Genomic DNA, 9,390 nt, shown 5'->3' on the forward strand with positions numbered 1-9,390 from the left:
GAAGTCTTGGAGAATCAGGGGAAGCCTGGTGAGCTCAGCCTGGTGTGGTGGCAGGGGACAGGGCCCTAGGGTCCCTCAGAACGTACCTAGCCCCCTGACCCAGGAGGGAGTCCAGGAGTCCCAGAGAGGGGCCCACAGAGCCAGCCCACCTCCAGCGGCTGGCATCCCAGGCAGCCTGCCTCCCTCACGCTTTTCCCGCCATGCCTGCCATCTTGGTCATCCAGCGCTGGCCCTGGGGGAGGACTGAGGGGTCAGATTATTTCAAGCCCTCACCCTCACAGAAGGGATTAGAGCAATCACTCCTATTGGGGGCCCAAGGGGGAAAGCTGAGGGCCAGGCTCTGACACTGGGGGTGTGCATCTGGGAAGATGTTAGGATGCATTCTTTAGGGGCCGATGCCGGGGCCCAGCCGGCCTGTCCATCCTACACCCCCCACCTTTCATCAGCCCTGCTTCCTGAGCTCGTCTCCAGGCCATTCGGTCAGAGGGGATGGGTGGGGAGCCTCTGGGTCCAGGCCCTCCTTTCTGCCCAGGACTCTGTTGCTTTGACCAGATACCAGGGCTTTCTGGATGAAGGCCTTCCTGAGGGGAGACCAGTCAATCCCCGAGCCCATCAAACCACAATTTGCTCTAGGCTGGCAGGGAGCCCTCCCGAGGGAAGGGGTGACAGTAATCAGTCTGATGGGGGAGGCAAGACACCAATGCACTCAGGGTATATGGATCCAGGGAAGGAAAGCAGTGTGTAGACGAGTGAGTATGGGAGAGCCGGGCGCAGCGGGGAGGGTAAATAGAATTTGCGTCCAGAGTCGTGGCAGGCTGCATGGAAGAGGCGCTTGGAACCTGAGCAGGAGAGGGGAAAGGGATGTTGCCTGAGACAGGGGAAAGCTTGGGAGAAGGGGGAGCACCAGGGATGACAACCCTGACCTGAGGAGGATGAAAGCTGGGGGAGGAGCTGCCCAGAGCAGAGCTGGGAGCCTGGGAGAGAAGGGGAAAGAGGACGGACGGGAGGCAGGAAGACGGGTGCTGTGGCCCCGGGCAGAGGGGCTGAGGGGTGGAGGGAGGACGCTGAGCCTTCCCAGGACAGGGGGAGGAGGGATGGAAGGGATTCTGGGCGCCCAGAGGCAGGCCTGGCCCGGAGCCCTGACCGCACTTCCCCTCCGCGGTGCCCATCCTGGCCCACCCCGGCTCTGCCCAAGGCTGGCCCTATCCTGGCCCCCGGCTCTCCCCAAGCAGAGCCAGCCCCGAGCTGGTGCCCGGAGAGCAGGGTGCCGCAGCTGCGAGAGGGTTCTGCGTGGAGCCTTGGTGGGGGTTGATAGGAGACTGCCAGGCGCCGCTTAATAGGATTTTAATTATACAGCTCCAGCAAGAATTTTTTCCCCCCTGGGCTTGGGCCCTCACAGATACCTCCATCCCCACCTCAGCATCTTCCCAGCCCTGGCAGCCTGCTCTCCCAGGCCCCCGCTGCCCGCCTCCACCCACCGCGGGGGATGCGGGCCTATCTCCTGGGGACTTCGCTCCCTTGGGGGGCAATTCTGGGAAGACACCGGCTACTGGGGAGGGCCCTGCCATGGGGAGCTCCTCCGAGGTCTGCATCCAGGGCTGTGCCCGGCCAGAGCTGCCTGGGGTGCAGGGCAGAGAGGGTGTGCCCACCCTTCCATTCACTGTGGACTCGGAGCTCATTTTCCCAGGGCCATTGCGCTCCACACCAGGCCCTTACACGGTTCCAGGTGTAACAACAGCTCTGGGAGGCGGACAGGACAGATGGAACGATAATTTCCATTTTATGGATGAGGAAACTGAGGCCCCAAGAGTGTAAGCGACGTGCCCAAGAACACCATGAGTAAGGAGTCTGGACTCCAAGCTCCGGGTTCTGGCCGTGGCCCTGAGCTACCCTACCCTCGACTCCACACTCCAGCCGGAAGGAGCTACGGGCAGGTCTACTCTTCAGAAAACTTTCCTCCCTTCTCCCCCATGTCTGTCTCCTACTTACTTTTCAGGCATGAGATGTTACCTCCGCCTGTCTGGGTTCAGGTCCGGCATTTTGCCAGCAAACCTCATCACGCCATGTTGGATTGCCTGGCTGTCTGGCTTGCCATTAATCACTTGCTAGAAGCCCCTTGACCCACCAAGACAGACCTCCCTGATGCCCTCTGGTCCAGCACTGAGGGCCCCAGCCAGCTGTGCTCTGTTAAAGGACCCCAGGACCCTCTCCTGCCGTCGGCCTGCTCCCCCAGCCTCCCCACTCAGGCCAGTGTCGGCCCCCAGTGTGGCAGGGTAGCAAATGGACTTTCTCAGTGGTAGACCTTTCTTGGGGGGGGGGGGTCTTTATTATATTTTTAAACATCATTTTTTATTTTAGAGTAATTTTCGATGCGCAGAAAATTCGCAAAAGATGGAACAGGGAGTGCCCATACACCCCTCCACCCAGTTTTGCCCGTTGTTAACAACCTGTATCACCATGGTAGCTTTGTCCCAGCTAAGAAACAAACATTGGTACGTTAATATTAACTAAACCCAACACTTTATTTGAATTTCACCATTTATTGTATCTTTTAATTCCACAAGTAATAGGTGAAGACATTGTCGCATGAAGAGTCTCAATAGTGTAGGAAAATAAACAGTAAAATATGGATCTCCCTCTACCCCTGCCCACCAGGCCCTTCCCTCCCCAGGGGTGATTCTTCTGCCCCACCCCCCCATGCACAAACATGTCCTTCCTAGCCCCCTTTCACCAAACAGTGGGTCTTGAGCTCGGGTGGTTAGCAATCCCATTGCCCTCATCCTGGTTCTTGCCTCCTCTCTCCCCCGCCGCACTGGCCGCCCTCCCCGGTTCCTGCCGTCCCTGTAGGCGCTGCTCAAGCCATGCTTCCTCTGGGCAGCTCCGAGGAGCTCCCAGCCCCCAGGAGCGCCTCTTCCTCTCGCTGTCCACTCCCCGCCCTTGACCGGCAAACAGTTGGAGGTGAGGATAGTGCTCCCCACACCCTGCTTCTCCCTGAGCAGCTCCTGGAATGCGGGGGCTGCTCTGTAATGAGACTGCGGACGGAGAAGTGAACGGGGCTTCAGGGAAGTCACCCGGATGTCCCGGGCAGTTGGCAGTGGCCCCCAGTAGTGTGGCTTGGCAGGTCAGAGGGTACGCAAGACCCCGTGTCTGCCTTCAGGAGCCCCCCAGCCTGTGCAGGAGGCACTCACACATCCTGGCTTGGCTCTTGGATGGCCATGGCCCGCAGAGCTCGTGCCAGGCCCCCCAGGCTGTACACAGCGGGTGCCCAAGCCTGGGGGTGGGATGCGGTTTCTGGACAAAGCCTCTGCCCCCCTCTGTCAGGTGTGGCTTCTGCTCTTTTCTGCTGGAGGCAGGAGGATGGTCAGGATATGACTTAGCCTCAGCTCACCCCGGGCCAGAGGAGGAGGCTCTATTCCCCCTTTTCTGTCTCATCTGTACCTCCGTCCACAGCAAGCCCTAGAGGGCAACTCGGAGCTATTGCTCCAGTCTCCCTGCCCCCATCAAAGGATCTTCTGCCTCCCTCCCAGCCTCCCAGAGGGCAGCTACCACCCACCAGTATCACAGAGAACTTATCTTGTCCCTCCTCCCCACCTCTGCCAGTGGGCCTCAGCCCACACTCTGCGCCCCCTCCCCGGGGCCTTGGGCAGAGGGCTGGAGCTGGAAGGGGCTGATGTCTATGTGGCGGCAACCCGTCCACCTGAGAAGCCGCTCATCCTGCCCTGCCGCTGGTCAGTTCAGCCATCCCCCTGCCCCTGCCAATGCCAGGCAGAGAAGAAAATTCCTGTGGGGAAAGGGATGCCTATCATTCTCAATGTCTGTTCCTCCGATCGTGGAGCCTTCTCCCGCGGTCTCGTGGCCTCCCCCTGGCTGCCCGGGCCCTCCAGTCAGAGAGGACAGGGCGAGAAGAGGACTCCGGAGCCAGGAGGGCTCCTGGGGGTGAGGAGTGGTGGAGGGGAGGGAAGGCCAGGGCGGTGTGCGCTCTGGCTATGGGGCGAGGGGAAGCGTGCCCCCAGGCCGCCCTGTGCAGGGTCTGCAGCAGGAAGCCCGGGCCCTGGGGGAGCCATGGGGCCCAAGCCCAGGAGAAGCCGTGGAGCTGGACAGCCCGGGGGGCGGGGGACTGCAGCGTCTCGGCCGGCTGCTGTGGCACGAGATGAAAGGCCAGGAGTGGGGTTGTTGGCAGCCGGACAGGCGGGCGGGTGGAGGCGTGGGGTGGGGGGAGGGGAGATAACCATCTGCGAGGCCTGCCAGGTGTAGACATGGAGTGTGGAGGACGCGGACGGAGTTTTAGCCCTTGGGATCAGGGCAAAGAGCCTGGAGTTGGAAGGGTTCCCTATGAGGTCATCTTGTCCAGCCTGATGCCTCCAGGCCCTGGGCCCCAAACCAAGCAGGCCCTGCCTGTAGATGGCTTCTTCTGGGGCTGGCTGCCCCTCCCCGGCCCCAGCCTGTCCTCCACCTTGCATCCAGCCCCGGCAGTGCCCCCACCCAAAGTCCTGACCCTTCCAGCACTGCTGTCCCTGGGGAGGGTCGCCAGCCCTGGCCTCTGGCCAGTCACTCGCTAACTGCTTGAGTACGTCAAATAGCTCGGGACTGGGCCGATCCTGATTCCCTTTTGTCCTTGATTCTGGACCTGCCTTCCTTTAGCTGTCTGATTATTTGTCCAAGTCCCCCCACCCAGCCTTGGAGAGAAGGTTCTAGAGACCACAGAGAAAAGGAGAAGGAACTTTCTTGCTCCCTAAATATTTCTCATCACCTCTCCTCAACATTCTATACCCACGTCCTCTTCTGTCCACACTTCCATCTTTTCTCACCCAGAAACCGCTTCAGCAGTGCCCCCCTCAAAGCCCCCCAGACTCCTCACTCCCCTCTCATTCTCTCCCGGGAGCTTCCACATGGTCTTGCTAACGTGAGAATCCAACTACGTCTCTGCTCCGCACCCTACCATGCGGTACTGCCCTGAGGGCCAGCAAGAGGGCCCCTGCTCCAGGCGCCCCCAAACAGAACCCCGGCACTGATGTTGCATTTGGGAAGGAACCCCTTACCGACCTAGGTCAGGCAGGATCTGGTACCACGCGCTGCATGGTCCAACCCATGTCTAAACATCTGCCCTTGCGATGCATACGATGCATATGGACCAGGCCTGAAATGGGGAAGTGCTTCTTGCTCTAAGCTCTTGGAACAAAAAGCAACTGCGTCTGGTATGTCCTCAGAGTGCGCCTCTGCCCGTGACAGAGATGGACATTGTAGCCGTGCTTGGGCGAAATAAAAAATAGATGGATATTCTTGTTGAAGCCTTCCTTCCGGATGGTGTACTCGCAATAGGTTATTTTTGTAAAACATTCAAGAAAATTGCAGTGGATTCTTATGTGATAAAATACCCTAGTAGTGTCAAGCGTCCATGTTCTTAATTCTCTTTGAGTTCCAGAAATGCACACAAGTCAGCATGGTATTTGAAATGGATGTGTGCACTGCAGGTGAGAAACATTTCATTCTACTAAACAGTTCATGTAACTCTTAATTTGTATAAATGTGGATCTAGATGTAATATATGAGAAATTTGATAGTGAATCTTTTTTAAAATAAATTTTTACAAGATTTTATTTATTTATTTGACAGAAAGAGAGAGAGCACAAGTAGGGGGGAGCGGCAGGGAGAGGCAGAGGGAGAAGCAGGCTCCCCACTGAGCAGGGAGCCCAATGTGGGGCTCGATCCCGAGACCCCGGGATCATGACCTGAGCCAAAGGCAAATGCTTCATGGACTGAGCCACCCAGGTGCCCTGATAGTGAATCTTTATATTGGCAATTTGATAGGCACTGAATGCTGGAATTATGGAAGCATTATATATATATATATATTTAAAGATTTTATTTATTTGACAGAGAGAGAGATAGCGAGAGAGGGAACACAAGCAGGGGGAGTGTGAGAGCAAGAAGCAGGCTTCCCGCTGAGCAGGGAGCCCGATGCAGGGCTCGATCCGAGGACCCTGGGATCATGACCTGAGCCGAAGGCAGACGTGGAAGCATTATATTTTATAAACATATCTCATCATATTTCATTATAGTTACAAAATTTTTCATTGAAAAATGCGGATTTACTTGAATAATTTCAGTTTACTATTTTGATATTCATTAAGTATGGTTTATATTTTGCCTTTCAATTTTGATAATTACACTAGAATATTTTAGTCCCATAAATATCCAGCCGTATAAAAACCATGGTTTTACACACATGTTTAAATTTTATTGCTATGAAGGTTGAGAAAGGCAAGAAGAACATATTGTACTTAGCAGTTTGGCATCTCGATTTGTGGACCTCCGCTGTCCCCTCATCCCCACACATTTTAGGGGTGCCAGGCTTCATTGCTCCCCTTTTCCTGTTGGACTCAGCAGCATGACCCACAAAGGCCTCCACGGCCCAGCTGCCCCCGGCTTCTCTAGTCTTGTCACCCGATGTCTTCATGCAGCCCTGATGTGGGAGTTCCCAGGAGAACATTCTGGGCCTGCCGCGTGCCTGGGGTGACCTCTCCTTGCCTCGCCATTGTTTCAGTGGGAAAATACCAACTCACACTTCCAGTCTGAGCCCACGTGTGCCCTCCCCTGGCCCCAGCAGGCACACAGGTGCCCTTCTGGGTGTCCCACTGTTTGGAAGGTGCCTGTTGAAGCAGTTCTTTCGGGGCGGGGCTCGCAGGCTGCCTCCCTCATGGACCTGGACCTTTCTGTGGGCAGGGATGGGTAAGGGCTGCGGGAGTAGGCGGGGGCTTCAGTGGAAGGAGACAGAGGCTGTGTGTGGTGACCAGAGCTCAGTTCTGACCTCCAGCGCCAGGACCATTGAGGCTTTGATACCTCTGAAGTCTGTAGAACTTGGGCCCTAAAGAAACAAAAAATTCTAGGACAAACTAGCTGAGACCTTGGTCTCTGCCCAAGTCTAAACCACCTGAGGAGAAGCCAGAGAGCCAAGTCCCGTCTGTGAGTAGGTTGGTGGGAACCCCCAGCGGCCTCCCTGCCGGCCACCCTGTAGCCATGGGAAGCGGAGGGACAGGGGAGGCGAGATGCCTGGAAGTAGCCAGATGGCGTGGTAGGGTCAGGATGGCTGGAAAGAGGCAGAGGTCAACCAAAGAGCCCAATTGGTACTTTCATCATCATCTCTGGTTCCCTAGAAGAGTGTCCTCTTGTTGGCAGAAATGGGAGGGGGGACAGCTGGAGTATGAAGGGAACCCTCCCTTCTCTCTCTTCAGAGGACAGCTTCAAACATGTGGGAACCCCAATATTTGTTGAGCACTTACTATGTGCCTGCCATTGTGCTGATGGGCTTTACCTCACTTCCCTAGAGAACCGCGGCCTGTCTGTCGGGGTGGCATTAGACACGGCCTCTTCCAGTCCTCCCATTGGACAGAAGAGGAAAACTGAGGCTCAGAGACGGGGGGGTAACTTGCCACAAGGTGAGTGAGAGGCAGAGCCCAGACTGGGGTCTGAGTCTCCCGACTCCGTGTCTGGGCTGCTTTCACACTGTCCCTGGGACCTTCAGAGCCGAGAGCCCACAGCAATGAGGACACATCCCCAGTCCCCAGCGAGGTAGTAGGCTCCAAGGGAGAGCTTCCTGATGCTGCCACTTTCTGCGCCCCACCCAGAGCATGGTCCATAATGCAGAGCAGCAAAGGAACTAGGAGCTGGTTCAGCCTCAGTTTCCCCTTTCTCCCATTGGTTGGAGAGCCCGGTCTCCCTGGGCTTTGCCCCCTGCTGACCTGGCTATCTCCTCTCTGGGTCTCTGAGCCCCCAGCCCACCTTCAACTCCCCTAAAGCCCAGCCCCCTGGGATCCTGCTTCCTCAACCCAAAGGCCAGAACAGGAGTCTGAGACAAACCCCAGGGGCTGGGTCCCTTGTTTTACCCTATTTATTTTTTTCATTTCCATGTCGGAACCCGCCGTCTCCATGAGTACCCAGAATGCACAGGGGCCGGCCCGCGCCCACCTGGACGTGGGGGTGCGTGTGGGTGCCTGCCATCCAACAGACACCCACGTACGGAGCACTCGTGCTATTTCATGCACCCTGTCCCCAAGAGGCTCAGAGTCTTGTGGCCAAGAAGAGAAGTCATGGAACCACAGGTGGCATGAAGGCAGGGAATGCTAAGGGCAGAGCCACAGAGCGAGAGGTTACAGCAAACTTCCAGAGGGCAGCAGAAGTGGAACCAGCCTGGGTTGCCTCCACCCGATTAAGCCCAAATAAGTACTGCCTTCCCATCATGAAATGAAATGGGCCAGCTCGGAAGGTGGTGAGTTCCTCGCTGGGACCTCAAAGGAAGCTGACGAAGAGGCTTCACCGACTGATTGGGGGATAGTACTGATGTCTTCTAAGGTTTCCGGGGGCCCGTGAAGTTGGGGAAGCCCCTGGAGAACTGGAAGGAGGAATGGCGGGGTCCAAGTCCTTTGGACTTTGTTTTAGAGGGCAATGGGGAGCCATGTGGGGTGTTGGAGCAGCAGAGAGATACAAGGAAAGCTGGGGCTCAAGAAGGTGAATCAGACAGCAGCACTGTGCTGGACCAGATTGGAATAAGGAGGGATGTGGAGGGGAGGAGACCAACGACTAGACCAGCCAAACGCCCCAGGGGGTGTGCGTGCATGTGGACACACGTACAAAGTGTGTGCAAGCAGAAATCTCCAATGACTGGACAACCATCAGTTGTGAGAGTGCTGATTGGTCTCGGGTCTTAGAGCAGGGGCAGACCTAAATGGTCCTTCAGCCCCGTTTCCCAAGTTTTAGTCACCTGCACAGGTATATGTGGGTGTGTGTGCGCACGTGGTACACGCGAGTAAACGGCTGGCGTTTAATAACAGGGGTTTGAACGGCATCAGTCCACTTACACACAGGATTTTTTTATATAAATATAGTACAGTACCATAAATGTATTTTCTCTTTGATTTTTTAAAAAAATATTACTATCTTTTTTTTTTTAAAGATTTTATTTATTTATTTGACAGAGAGAGACACAGCGAGAGAGGGAACACAAGCAGGGGGAGTGAGAGAGGAAGAAGCAGGCCTCCCACCGAGCAGGGAGCCCGATGCGGGGCCCGATCCCAGGACCCCGGGATCATGACCTGAGCCGAAGGCAGACGCTCAACGACTGAGCCACCCGGGCGCCCCACTCTCTGATTTTTTTTTAAAGATTTTATTTATTTATTTATTTGAGAGAGCGAGAACACAGAGGGAGAGGGAGAAGCTGACTCCCCGCTGAGCAGTGAGCCCGATATGGGGCTCGATCCCAGGACACTGGCATCACCTGAGCCGAAGGCAAACGCTTAACTGGCTGAGCCACCCAGGCGCCCCACCCCTCTATTATTTTCTTAATAGCATTTTCTTTTCTCTAGCTTACTTTATTGTAAGAATACAGTGTATAAT

Source organism: Leptonychotes weddellii, chromosome 15, assembly GCF_054177405.1.
Source record: "Leptonychotes weddellii isolate Sample4059 chromosome 15, ASM5417740v2, whole genome shotgun sequence".
Lineage (NCBI taxonomy): Eukaryota > Metazoa > Chordata > Mammalia > Carnivora > Phocidae > Leptonychotes > Leptonychotes weddellii.